The 14,716-nt window shown below is 45.7% G+C and overlaps 1 protein-coding gene across 10 annotated transcripts in view; it reads left to right on the forward strand.

Annotated features, from left to right (window-relative positions):
- Nucleotides 1–14,716, forward strand: part of Prune2 (prune homolog 2 with BCH domain) — a 243,185-nt gene that overhangs the window by 155,278 nt on the left and 73,191 nt on the right. The gene's annotated exons all lie outside the window — the stretch shown is intronic.

Here is a 14,716-nt window from a genome sequence, read left to right on the forward strand (position 1 = left end):
ACTAAGGTATTTGGAACTCGGCCTCACTCACCCCTGACCACTTACATATTTAAAAAGTTAAGTTGCGATTCTATAGAAATCAGTGGGAGAGGCTGGATGATTTCAAGCCTTCCTCCTTCAGAATTAAATCAGTGAACTTAATTTGTATGGGACCAAGGTGTGTGTCCAAACAGCTCCCACACTCACAAATGGCATTTCTTGTTCAAAGTAACAGAGGAAGTAAAACTGTGAGGAGGATGTTGGAGGTTTTTCAGAAAACCGCAAGGAGTTTTAAAATCGAGGCATTTCAGTTGACTTAATCTTTCTTTTTCCTGTCAAGCTGCTGCTTTCTTCTAGAGAGAGCCCAGATGAGCAGCTAATGGACTCTGCACCTGCCCCTCCAGGGCGGCACCCTTCCCACTCAGCTTCTGTAGGGAGGAGACTTCCCTCCCCACCTTTGCTGCCTTTACATGATCCATTCCAATGCATTTGAAACGTCCTCCCTGCTGGTTTTTGAACACACATAGGTGTCTATGACAGGATAGGAAGAACAGCTCGGTGGCTGAGCCCTGTTTCACACGCCTGAGACCCTGGGTTCAATCCCTAATACCACAAAGCAGCCCAAGACAAGGCCAAAGGCCCACGGTCTAGAGGGGAGCCTAGGTCGGGAGCCTTTGGAAATTCTGGTATTGGGGATGAGCCCCTACCCCCAGCTGCCTTCAGAGTTTCTTCCCTGAAATTTAGATCCTGACTTAAGCTTGAGAACTGTTGTTCGAAGTCGCGTTCTTAGAGGTGAAGATGCCTGGACTCTAAAGAGTGAGACCTAGACAAGAGTGCAAATACTAGTGACCAGCGTTAGCTCATGTGCACAGGCTGCGTGCATTTGCTGCCCCCGGCTCCTCGGCACTGTGTGCATGGCTTCGGTTTGTGTGCTGTCGAGTTTTATGCTACCTAGGTACAAGCTAGAATCATTTTGTAAGACTGAACCTGAATTAAGAAAATGCCCCCACTAGATTGGCCTGTGTGCAAGCCCATGATGGGGAACCTCCTTCAGCTTTGAGAGGCTGGACCAGGTTGAGGCATGGCTTTAGGGTACCAAAAAGCCACGGTCCTGCCCTCTCGCCCCTCTTTTCCTGTGCTACACACCTGCATTTTGGACCCCTGTTCCTGTTCTGTGAGTTTTCCCTTTATAATAAAGGAAAACCTTAGACTACCCTGTTTGGAGCTAATGTGGGATGATTTGTGTCCCCCGCCCCTGCCACCTGATGTGTTCTGACGCACTCGGCTTCATCTGGTGCCCAGCATATCAGGACACATCCCCCACCCCGTGGCATTCCCGGTTTGCCAGCCCAGGCACGTTTCTCACCGGCTCACGGCCCATCTGCCACGTGTTGGAGTAACATCTGTTGGGGTTCAGCCTAGACTCAGTTTGCACATTCCAGGGTAGGAGCGTGAGGATTAGAATTAGTAAGCAAAAGGAGCAGAGATATGAGAGAAATAAAAGACAGAAACACAGGACAGCACTGGGAAGGAAATTCAGTGAATACTGAACCTACTGTATTTATTTTCCACAAGCTTATACACTTCACTCCAAAAGGGGAGAGGGAGGCAACAGACCTCATTGACGTGTTGTAAGGAATAGACTTGAATTCTCTGACCTTTAGTTGAGGTGGAACGGATCCTCCTCTCTACCCAAAATACTAATTAACCACACCCTAGATTAGGATCTTTTGTTTGTAGCCACACTTGTTGTCAACAACTTTGAAAGAGCAAAAAAAAAAAAAAAAGTTCAAACTCTGTGACCTTTAGTCAAGGTGGAACAGACTCATTGCGTTGGTTCTCTTTTCTAGCGTGGGTGTCTAAGAAACAAGACTCTTTCTTATGGTGTTGGATAGGGCGGGCACAGAAGAACTTATTTGGTAGCAATAATTAAGCATCCTCTAAATTGTAATTTTCTTCCCTCCCTCCTCTCCCTCACTGGTCCTCTCCACCTCCATCTTGGACACCCCCCCCCCCGCAACTATGTCTTCCTGGCCAGTGTCATGAGAACAGACCTTCCCGTAATAAGTGATTGCACAAGAATGTCATTTTCTTTCCTCTACCCAGCTGCTGTTTGAGACGGAACAAGCCTTGCTGGTCCTATTTCCCACCCCAACGGAGTAAAGTGAGCAAATAGATTGCCAACGCCATTAGCAAGTTAGGAATGGTGAAGTGGAGACTTAACTTCTGTCTCTCATTCCCATCCCGGTGCTTCTCAATAAAAGTACAGCCACCCGAAGACATTTTCTTTCCAGCTTCTGTAGTTCGATTTATTTGGAGTCCCCCATTGCCCACCGAAAGGCTTGAGTCATTGTTTGATGAGATGTTTTGAAAGTGGTTGAGTCAGATCTTGCTCCTGTCTGCTCAGTCTTGTCACCCCCACCCCCAGCTCCTTCCAGTGCCTGAACACAGATTTCTCATCATAACGGAGAGGGCTACTTCCGTGATGGCTGTTTCCTGCTGAGGTTGTGTGGTTCCAGCTCAGGGCACGGGAGGACAGAAAGAAGCCAGAGCCCGTCAGTGTTCATTTCAGTTTGTAGACGTGGTGTTTTATGCTCAGTACTTTACAACAACGAGAGAGGTGGCTCTGGTGCCAAAATGAGGTGGCATGAGAGCTCATGCCACATGGCTGCTCCAAAGGAGGAGAAACCCAGAATTTCCCGTCTGGGCCGCTGGCGTCTAGCCTGTGGGAGAATCCAAAGTGTGCCCCTGACTGAACTTGAGATGCTGGGTGAGTGGCAGAGCTGCCTTCAGAGGAAAAGCTACGGAAACTGATGGTATCGAGGAAGATGAGACAGCCCGACTTTCTAAATTACATTTGTCTGTCTGCCTGCCTGCCCGCCATGCATGCCACAATGCACATGTGGAAGTCAGAAGACAACTTTGGGGAGCTGATTCTCTCCTTACATCATGTGCCCCCTGGGGGGGGTGAACCCAGGTTTTTGGGTTTGACTGCAAGCTCTTTTATCCACTGAGCCATCACGCCAGCCCCCACATCATGGCTCCCTAAAGCAGGACGTCTCGTTATAGTAGGAGTAGAACACAGCAAGAAAGATACTGTATTATATTTTCAAGTTAGGAAATTTCAAGGTAGATTTAATCCAGTCCCATTTACAAAGGCAGCAGAAGAGTGTGAGGAGCCCGCACTGAACAGTGCAGTGGTTCGGGTATAGTATAGTGTAGCTAATAGCAAGTACCCTGGCTGCAAGGGTGGAGGGAGAGGCAGCCAGAACCCAGCAGGATTTAGGCCAGAGAGCTGTGAGAAGAAGGGTAGCTAGCAGAAGGGAGTTCGGCTAGTCTGAGCGGTACCCACCAGTTGCTGAGGGGTGGGGTCTGGCCCAGATATTTCCAGGTTCTTAGTCTCTTTTCCAAAGAATTAAAATAAGTCTACAGATTTGAAAACTAAACAAACAAACAAACAAAAACAAGGTGACTTCATTTGGAGCACAGTGGTAGTACAGACGATAGGGGAGGGCACTGTCAACAAGGGCAGCAGGGTGCAGGAATGAAGGTACCCAGGGACCCCAGATTTACACCCTGACGTCTCTCCTATGAGAACTAAAGAAAGGAAGGCATAGATTGGGTGGTTCTCCTGGTTGATTGATAGATTGGTTCATATAGTTAGTCTTTCCACTGTACATGTCTCTTCCCAGAATGCATCTGATTTTAATCATAAGTACAATAGTTGTAAGATAGCAAATAGGGGGTTCTCCCTAAAGGTTTACTTGAAGAATTCAGTTCGCCTTGCTGCATATGGATCCAAAACCGATTCAGGCTGCATTGATCACTCCTAGTTTTCTGAATACATTGGAACTGTACTTGATTAGAGGCTATCTAAATTTGGTTGTTATTAGAGCCAGAGAAACCTGTGTTGTTCTTCAAAAATGGCAGCATATGTAGTCTGAAGAAAGTGAAGGAGCCAAGGGGCTTCTGAGGCTGCCGTTCACCTTATATGGCAAGGGGTGTGTCTTAGTCACTGTTCTGTTGCTGTGAAGAGACACTATAATTACACTAAATTTCTGGAAGAAAGCATTCATTTGAGGATCTTTTTAAAATTTCGGAGAGTGACCTCATGACCATTGTGTTGCAGACTATGGCAACCAGCGGGCAGGCAGGCATGGCACTGGAGCAGTAACAGAGATTACAGTTGATTCATAAGTAGTGGGGAGAGAGAGAGAGAGAGAGAGAGAGAGAGAGAGAGAGAGAGAGAGGGAGGGGGGGGGAGGGGGGGGGGGGGGGGGGGGGGGGGGGGGAGGGGGGGGGGGGGGGGGGGGGGGGGGGAGGGAGGGAGGGAGGGAGGGAGGGAGGGACAAAACCAAAGGGTCCAGGCTAAGCTAGCACCAATACTTGTCTGCCTCACCGAGAAGGGAGCCCAGTGAGTTTGTCCTCCTCTCCCTCCCTCCACTCCCCCTCTCCTCTCCCTCCCTCTTTCCCTCCCCCTCCTTCCTCTCATCTCCCACCAGAGCCTTTATTGGTCAAAACCGCCTGGAAGTCAGAGTGTGAGAGAGCCTGCAGGGAGCAAGGTGGGGAGAGGAGGAGCTAAAGAGGCAAACAGATGGTGTCCTGCACAGTTGACTGAAGTGGACAGTGGCCTCTGCCTCCCAGAGCCACAGAGACAGGAAGGCACCTGATCACTGAACTACTCTCTAGTGCAGCAGGGGTCTATTCCCAGGACCTGTGGGAGGCCTTTTGAAACAAAAGCTACTCTAGGATTAGAGAATTTAATCTACGGGTCCCAAATCAGCAATGATTTTGTCCCTTCCATTTGCTAGGGTCTGGAGACATTTGATTGACACACTGAGGTAGGCGATGCCCTGTTACAGTGGTAGGGATGAAGGGTTCTGTGACAGCCCCCATCCTCACAGCCCCACATGCCAGCTGGAGAGCACGTCCCATCCCACTGCCTCGCTTTCTTCGGCTTCCGACTTCTTGTTTTCCATCTGAGGAGAGCTCCCATTCATTGATCTTGTTGATTTTGTTTCTGTTCCCATCTGTGAGACTGTAACTTCCAAGAAAGCAGAAATCTGGTTTGTCGTCTGAAGCATAATACCCTGATGCTTGGAATAAGGCCTGCCAAATATTAAGTGCCTTGCAAATTTGCCTGATTGAACAAACAGAAACAAACAAACAAACAACAAAATAAAAACCATTTGTCCAAGATTATTGTTCCCCTCTCTCCCTCTTCATTCTTTTCCTGAGGTGGGGTCTCATTGCACAGCCATGACTGGCCTATAACTTGTCATACAGGCCAAGCTGCCCTTTAATTTGAGTGATCCTCCTGCCTCCGCCTCCTGGGTGCTGGAATCACAGGTGTGTGCCGCCAAACACGATTTGTTTTTAATGAGTGTGAAATTTTCAAGTCGTATTATTCCCTTTTCCAGAGGGGATGTGCTACATTCAGTTTGTGAATAATAGCACCTTTCTTTCATAAAGTTTAAAAAATCCTTCCTCTTGTAGTAGGAGACCATGGTTGCTTACTTCCTGGTGCTCCTGAACTTCCGTCCACTATAATTCCTCCTAGATTTTAGAGCCCTTTAACTTTCTTAAAGTGTTGTTATTCATTTCACTGAACATCATCGAGAAAAATAGGTATACCTGGTCAGGGCTTTCTTGGTCATTTCTGGTCACCAGTTGTCTACTTGTCTGCTTCATGGCTGTTACTCTCTTCAACCTAGGTGTCCCTTTCCTTGTTGGAAAAGAGCAATTGTTCTGCTTCATCATCTTGCACACTCTCAAATCCAGCAGCAGGTGAAAATATGTAATCTTTAAAGACCTTTCAAATTATACCTTTAAAAACTCAATTCATTAAATAACCATTGGAAAGTAGCCATCAGACTCTGAGAAAATAATGTCAACTCTATTGAAGAATATGAAGACTAGTGTGTCCTTTCTGCCAATACAATAACCAGAATATAATTTATTTCATTTAAGTAGTGATTCTTAAAAAAAAAAAAAGTAACTGCTTCCATATAAAAATAAATGAATACCTTTACTCAAGCGCTAACACTGAGACAGGACTACTTCACCTTGGTACAGCCTGGGAGAACGTTCTGCCAGATAGAGGGAAATGTCGCTGGCACTCTCATTTAATACAACATTACTGAACAGTTTTTGTTGTTGTTGTTGTTGTTTGGTTTTTTGAGACAGAATTTCACTGTGTCACAGCCTAGCTGTCTTTAGAACTAGCTGTTGTAGACCAGTCAGGCCTCAAACTCACAAAGATCCACCTGCCTCTGCCCCTCCCCCAAATGCAGGGATTAAAGGCATGCGCTACCACCACCTGGCTTAACATTACTGAACATTTTTAATGTGTTTCTGATTAGCCTCATGACATAATTTAAAAGTGTAAAGATTTAAATTGTGTGCATGTGTATGTGCTTGTGTGTGAAGCTGTGTGCGTGAGTGCATGTTCTGCAAAAGCCAGGAGAGGGCTTTAGGTCCCCTGGAGCTGGAGTCACAGGCAGTTGTGAGGCCCCCTGCAGGCCCTGGAAATCAAACTCTTCTGCAAGAGTAGCAAGTGTTCTTAACCTCTGAGTCCCTAGAGGCAATAATTTAGTTCATTTCCATAGCGACTTCTGAGTTTTAAAACATACTACGGAAAACAGTTTTCAGCCCTCGTCCTGAACAGACACATTTCCCAGGCTTGCTAGCCTTCTCTCTATCAATACAGCGTGGCGCATCCCGACTTGGGGCACCCCCCCTGTCCATTAGCTGAATTTCTGCCCCCAGAGGTGACCTTGAAACCACAGTGTGGCCTTCACTGAATAAGTCACTTGCTAAGTGTTTCTCGTAACTACTCGTAAGTCTAAGGATTTGTTTTGTTTTGAGACAGAGTCTCACAGTGAGACTCTGGCTGGCCAGGGGCTTGCTTGGCAGGCCAGGTTGGCCTCCAGCACACAGAAAACTGCTTGCCTCTGCCTCCCAGGTGTTCAGTATAAGGTACACACCACCATGCCTGGCAATTCTCATCAATTTTGTAGGCTTTTAGTTAAGTAAAGATATAAAAATGTATCCACCTTTTCCTTTCCTTACTGTTCCTCCCCAGCACCAGAAGGAAGTTACCAAATGCCTTATTCAAGAAGGGGCTCAAACCTCTGGAGTCAGCACCACATTCTGCTGAATGATTTGCTTTTCAGTTGTTGGCATGGCGACTGTTAGAGATGACCCTACACTATTCCATCACCTTACTTTAACACAGCCCCTTTCCCTCCAAGCCCTGATCCCTCTAAAAGAGGAACAAGTTTGTATAGTGTATAGGCGTTCTATAGTGTATAGTTATTTTTCAAATTGATTTTTATGATTTTAACCATCCACATTTTCTCTGGTAATAAAGATTGATAATCATAAAAATAAAGCCAACAGCTTTACAAAAGCTTTGAAGTTTTAAAATATATTTATTTTATTTATGCGCATGTGCCTGTGTCTGCATGTGTACCCCTAGCATGCTAGAACCCCAAAAAGGCTACATGTGTCAGATCCCATGGTGCTGAAGTTAGAGATGATTTTGATGTGGGTGCTGGGACCTGAACCTGACCTTTCTGCAAGAACAGTAAGCACATTGAGCTCCATCTCTCCAGCCCCTGAACTTTTGAGTTTTAAAAGTGCTCTAATTGAGAGTTGATTTAGAGTTTGAGCACTTGCTGTCCCAGAACCAGGAGACAGGAGGACCACCATGCATTTGACTTCGACCTCGACAGCAGAGTGAGACCCTTTCACAAAAAAAGAAAGAGCAAATAAACAAAAAACAGTTGGACTAAAACTAATTACACTCCTTTCTGTTAGGCAAATGTCCTGTACTATTTTGCTTGCCTTGACTATATCAGTATTTCTACTGACATTTTTATTTTGTTATTTATTTCTGGTTATTCCATTCACCCATCGATTCATGCATTCATTTTGGAGAGGGCTGACTTCGAACTTGGTACAGAGCTGCAGAATGACCTTGAAATTCTAGTCCTCTTGCTTCCTCCTGAATGATGGGATTATAGGCATTCATCACTGTGCCTGGTTCATGAGGTTGTTGGGTACTGAATACAGGAACCTATGTTATCTTATAGTTTTACAATGGCATTATCATTGCTGTCTGTGAGCAGGTCGACTGAGGCACCATGCAAAGTTGTTTAGTTTGGTCTCCTGCAAGCTTGCTAGTAAGTGCTTTTTGCAGCATGTTCGATCTGTCATGCACCTCTGCCTTCTTATTAATGATTGTATTAATCTTGGGCATTCTGACTTGTCTAGAACTTTCTGATTTTTTTCTATAACTATTCTTCTATACATTTATGATCCATTCTATTATTTTAATCATTATTCATTACACACTAAATTGCTATCTTTTATAGATACTGTAAAGCTAGTGTGTGTGCATGTGTGTGTGTTTGTGTGTGTGTGTGTGTCTGTGTGTGTGTATTTAAAAACTTTCAGAGAACTGAATCTCTTCCAAACTTGTGTGTTGAAGAAATTCAAATGCAGCCTCATTCGGGGACAGGAGTGGCAGCAGCTTTCGTGAAATGACATAAAAATCAAGGGGGATTTGTGACTCCATAACCCAGAGAGTATTTTATATTCCCAAATGCTTCTCTGCCTAGCTTCGGCTCTGACCCCAGGCACAGTAGGCTGATGCACTAGGAGATCTAGGAGGCAGGTGATCAGCCTTATTTAGATGTGCCAGGGATCACGTGACTAGAAAATGGAGGCGAATCTGTACACGCTGTTAACTGCTCCAGAAGGGAGATGCTGAAGAGCCAGAGCCGCGCATCCTTCCGGCCCTCCCGCTAACAAGCCTCGCGTCCTCCTCAGAAGGTAGGTGGGTCCCACTCAGACTCTAGGAAGGCTGGGCCGGGTGAGGAGGGATTTCGATGGAGACTCTTCCTGAAAGCCTTTCTGCTGCTGCTGGGAAGTTGGAGCGGTAGCAGGCTTGGGAGAGGAGGCTGAATTCGGCCCGGCCCCTCGCCCCTGACACCCGAGAGCTGCAATTCATTCCGATAAAACTCAGAAGCACGGGGCACGCAGGCTTTTGCTTCCCCACCCCTTTTCCGGCTGCAGGTAATTGTCTAACACACCTCTGCATAGCTATAATTAATTGTTATTCCTTTATATCTAGGATGAATATGCAGATAGAAAATTAAAGGGAGTGACCATTTTGAAGCTGTTGGGACTCTTGAGGGAATGATACTATAATGTTTGGATGTTTGACAGGCAGACCACCCTAGTTCACATTTTGTGTGTTTCTGAAAGTTACTGAAGCTAATATCACAACACCCACTTCTCTATATTTCTCTGACGGATGTTGGAACATTTACAACCTACTTGATTTCTGAGCCACAGAAATAGGTCATCCTCAAAAATGGGCTTCTGCTGTTCCATTGTCTTCTCAAAATCAAGGGACAGAAGCACAATTTTATGTATGAAATATGTCAGTGTTTCACCGAGAAAGTCTTTTGTTTGAGCAATTAAAGTTAAAATGCCCCCTGGCCACTTTAGAGACCAGCACTAGATTTCCACCTGGCGGAAGTGAGGTGAGGCGGATTCCGGCCTGGGGATGGAATACTGGTCGTGTTTTAAGGGAGAGGGGTATACTTTTTTATCACTTATTATTTTTTTTAATCATTGCTCACCTCTCTGCAGATGAGTCACAAGAAACTATGTGAGTAGTTTCCAGACCCACTTCCAATCAGGAGAGCGCCAAACCCTAGCCCCAAACCCCACCCAGCCTCCCAGCCCTCACCCAACCTACCCAGCCCCCACCCAACCTCCCAGCCCCCATCCAGATGAGAGCTATAGCTCCAGCCCCAGCCCTAACCCAACCTCTTCCCCCACCTCAGCCCTCTCCCCCAAGGAGGACTGGAGCTGCTTCTGACTAAGTCATTTCAAACTCTTCCCTTGATGAAAGTTTTCTTGGCATTATAGTTGGTAATATGCCCAGAACATAATATCTAGGATAATTAAATTTAAATAGTAAAGAAGATAGACTGTGGAATTTCTCTTAATTGTTGAGAAATTTCATATCTGCGCTCTACAAAAAAAAAAAAAAAAAAAAACTCATCGCTCATCTAGAGATATCTCTATCAGCAAATTAAACTCTTGTAGGATTGTAAACACCATGTTTTAAATGGCTTGAACCTCCTTGCCCTGCAACTCAAAGGCAAATAAGAAAATGATGTTGTTGTTATTTGAAGCCAGCAGCATCCAAGCATCCCCCAGAGGTGCAGCTTTGTAATTCAAGGGAGCTTCTGGAACCTGAACAAAGCCTGGAGCCCTGGGCTTCAGGCCCCTCTTCCCATGAACAGGAACTCAGGTTAACTTGTCCATAGGTGGGTCTCTCTTTGATGCATCCTAGTGAATTTCTGGTCTCGTCCCATTTGGTTTTTCATTATTTGTTGGCTCTGGGCTTTTAGCAAAATTTAGCCCCTATATTTCAACTTCTCAGTGCTGGGTAAAACAAAACCACCACACATCTATTTTCAGGGGAAAGGTGATGTTTCCTAATTTGTCTATAACCTTTGCACTTTCATTTAGGAAATGAAAGCAAACTCTCAGAACTTGTGTATTTATTCTGAACAAAACGCTTTCCCTAAGGACTGCATGTGATCCAAAACTAATTAGGGTTCACTCTCTCCTCTCACCCTCATGGGGGGGAGGAAGTGAAACAGCTGACTTGCTAAGAACGGAATGAAGTCAATTCAGTAAGAGAGACAACTGAGGGACTCTGGGTACTGCAAGGTAAAAGAGTGTGCTGCTCCAGTTCCTCCATGTCAGAGGACAAGAGCAAGGTTCGTGGGTAGGGAGAGGTGGGGATGGGGTGGAGTTGGGCGAGGGTAGAGTTGGGGGAAGGGTAGAGTTAGCAAATTGGGAGAAGTGATTCTGGTGGGAAAATTTGGTAGGCCAAGTATAATCAAGAGAGCCTTCAGTAAGAGTCTTGGAAGACTAACATGATTTGGTTGTGCATGGAGAGCGGGGTGGTTGGAGGAGTTAGGGAAGATTGACTGAAAGGTTGTGTCCTGAGACGCTAACAAAAACCTTTGCATTAAATGTATTGTGTTGATTTTGGAAGCCAATAATTTTTTGTTTGGTTCGTTTTGAGTTAGGACTGCTTCAGTGATGAGGGAACAGTGTGGGGGTCAATGTGGTGGGAGGTGGAAATCTGAGTGTATGTTGTCTGGGACGAGAAGGAGGGAGGCGTTTCAGAACTAAAGAGAGGAAGAAAGCTGGAGGACTTGGAAATGGGAGACATTGGGGACCCGTGGGATCATGGCTCAGGGGCTTAGCAAGCTGGAGGTCAGGCATCTGTTTGTTCATCATGGCGGACTTTTCAGCTTCAGTGAGTTGTTTGATACAAGTTAATATAACAAGGCAAAGAAACTGCAGCATTCTTCTTCAGAGCAAGATCGAGCCAACTCAGGCAATGGCACCTACTGATAAGGAAAACCCAGGTCTGTCTTTAGCCTGCTGTGGCCCCACCCACCGTTCACCTGGTCTCTCTACACTTCCTGGAGACCCCTGTATGTACTGTGATGTGGTTGTGGGGGCAGGCACGAAAGGCAAGGGGAGATTTTTCCTTTGGTTTCCTCTTCCCTCCTGGGCAGTGACAGTGTGAGTCATGCTAGAATAGCCAGCTGGGACACAGGGATCAGGCCATACACCGCCCCTGCCCATGACAAGCTCTAGAGAGTGACTCATGGGTTGTGACAACAGAGTAAGTCTTAATGGCTGTCATAGGGGCCAGGGAGAATACAGGAGGCCAGCAGAACTGTTTTATTGTTCTTTATTGCCTCTGGGGTTTACTAGGAGGCTCACTCACCAGCTCTTATCTGGAGACCTCAGCTTGGTCATCACTGCCCAGCTGTCTCTAGAAGCATTATTCCTGGGTCTCCACTTCCGCAGTCGCTAGCACAGCCCAGAGCCTTTCCTGTGCTGTTTTGGGTGGATTTGTTGGATTTGTATGTCTTTTCCCTTTAGTCCTCTTGATTTTAGATTCACAGAGAGCAGATGTGTTTCTGGTCCATTTGCTTTGTAATCCCTTCTCCTAGACTGGTTTAACACTTCTGTATGCTGCCAGCGTTCAACTTGTCAGTTGAACTTTTACCAGAACGATCAGAGAGGCAGGAGGTATATTGTCACCTATAGATAGACCCCCCCCCCCAGAATGGCTTCCAGTTGAAAAAGTAGTAACCAAACACACCCTTTCCACACTGCTTGGAAAAGCAAGGTGTCGTGTTATCCAAACCCAGCTTGGGAGCTACCACTGCCCATAATCAAGAGAATCACGAAGCAAGAGAATGAAAATGTCACCAGCCAGCAATCACATTTTCTCACCTCCAATCCCAGAAATATCTCAGAAAGCTTGATGAAATGGGAAGTTCTAGAAGCAGCTAACTCTTTCTAAAATAAAACAGGAGCAAAAACATCATATTATGGTCCCAAGCGTGCAGTGAATCAGGAGAGAGATTAGGCAGGTAAGATAGATGAAGGGAGAGTTGATGTTATTGAACTAAAGAAAAAGTGGTGATGACAATGAAGAAGAATGGGCTGGGGATGGACAGACCAAGCCCCAAGTCTCTCCAGGCCTTGGGGATGCTTTGTTTGTGTGTTAGTCTAACTCAGAGGTCTTCAGGCCTCATTGATTGCTGTACGGTCAGAGACCAGATCCCCTGTAATGAGCCTTTCCTGGTGTTTTATTTGTTCCTCTTCTACTTGGAGTTTAGCTCAAGCTTGACTCTTGCTAACCTGGTGAGTACGCACTGATCTTTAGCTAGTTTTGCTTATTTGCCATTGAAGGGGTGCTGGGACTGTACCCGAGTCCTCTGCACGAGCAGTGAGTTCTCTTCTAAGCCATATCTTCAGCCCCACCCCCTAGTGTCCATCACCAGGGACCTGGTAACCGGGGAATGACAGTGCTGTATGAGACAGTCATGGAATCACATTATACTGTAACTCTAAGAACAGCATGTAAAAACATGAACAGTTTCTCCATAAGCAGTTTTACATTTACATGATGAAGATTTACCAATGAAAACGAAATGACTAAATGAATCCATTCTCTTTCTGAGGTTGGCAATCCGTGTGCTTGCTGGGATTCCCTCTTGGGAAAGGAGAAAATTAATTAAGGCTTATAAATTAGTTTTGTAGAATATGATTAGATTGTACAGTCGGGCACCTGTAAGTAAAGACTTCTCCACATCCTAGGCACCTAGTGTGTGTGTGTCTGTGTGTGTGTGTGTCTGTGTGTGTCTGTGTGTGTGTGTGTCTGTGTGTGTGTCTAGATCTGTCAGACAGCAGCAGAGGACATCTGAGAGATGAACTGAAGGACTGATGTGCTCCTTCCAGAATGTTCTCCCTTGTGACATGGTGATTTTTCAGAGGAGAAGGTTGTGCCCCATGTTAGTTGCTTCTTTAACAAGGTCCTGCAGATATAGTGATGTACGCAGTGAAACTATTTTCCCATGGCCCTGGAGGCAGTATTTGAGGTCACGGTGTTCCCAGTTTCCTCTAAGTCCTCTCTCTTTGCATACAGCTGCCTTCTCAAGGTTGGTCTGAGTATGCCCTGCCCATATCACCTCTATGAGGACACCACTTGGGTTAGATTAGGGCCTTCCCAGTGACCTTGTTTTAGTTCATTCCTCAAAAACTGCTCACTTTCCCCTCTTTTGTTCAGTCTGAGTTCCCGGCCTGTGAAATGACATTCCCACATTCACACTGTAGCTTTACTTTTTAGTTAATCATATTTCATATACTCGGGGTTGGGTCTTCAAAATGTGAATTTGGGGAAATGCAATTCATCCTCTACCAGATACTTTAAGAGCTGACAGCGAATCTATAGAAAATTCCTCAGAGTTCCATCACTGGTGACAGACTCCCAGCTTCCAGACATTTCAGTGATAAGTCTTGGATTCTAGGTTCCATGACCAACTTCAAGACTCACAGCGAGGGATGTGAACCTAAGTCAGTCAGTCGGTAGATGCCTGTCTAGCCTTTGCAAAGGCCTGGGTCCAGTCCTTGTCAGTGAATTAAACCAGACATGGTAGGTAATCCATACCTAATCCCAGCACTTATGAGGTAGTGTGGGAGGGTCGTGAATTCAAGGCTATTTTCAGCTACGTACTGAGTTTGAGGCTAGCATGGGCATTGGTCCTTTTTTCCCCTACTGCTACTGTGACCGAAATGCCCAAGAGAAACAATATAAGAGAGGAAAGACTTTTTTGGGCTCAAAGTTTCAGAGGCCTCAGTCCATCATGGTGTGGAGGTGTTGCATGTCATGGCTATCTGGGATGCCTGAGCTCCGCTGGCTTTCTCTTGTCCTCTGATTTCTCTTTCTCTCCCCTATGTAGTCTGGTCCCCCAACTTGTGGGATGTGCCACCTACATTCACAGTAAGTTCTCCCTACTTGGTTACTCCTCTCTGGAAATTCCCTCACAGATACTCCATAAATATGTAGTTATTAATTAGTAATTAAATAGCAAATAAAATATATAGCAATTAAAATATAGCTATTAGCAATAAAAAAAATAGCACCCTCTCAGACACATGTAGACCTTTGGAGGTTTTTCCCTTCTCAGGTTTCAGCCATGCTTTCTGCTTCCTGATCCGCTATGATGTGAACAGCTCTGCCACATGCTCTCATGTCTCCTGTCTGTGTGACATGCTCTCAGAGTGACATGTCAAGATGTTTTCATCCAGCAAATACGTCAGTCACTAGTTTCAG

Source organism: Alexandromys fortis, unplaced genomic scaffold (assembly GCF_014885135.2).
Source record: "Alexandromys fortis isolate MF-2015 unplaced genomic scaffold, M_Fortis_MF-2015_v1.1 scaffold_10, whole genome shotgun sequence".
Classification (NCBI taxonomy): Eukaryota; Metazoa; Chordata; class Mammalia; order Rodentia; family Cricetidae; genus Alexandromys; species Alexandromys fortis.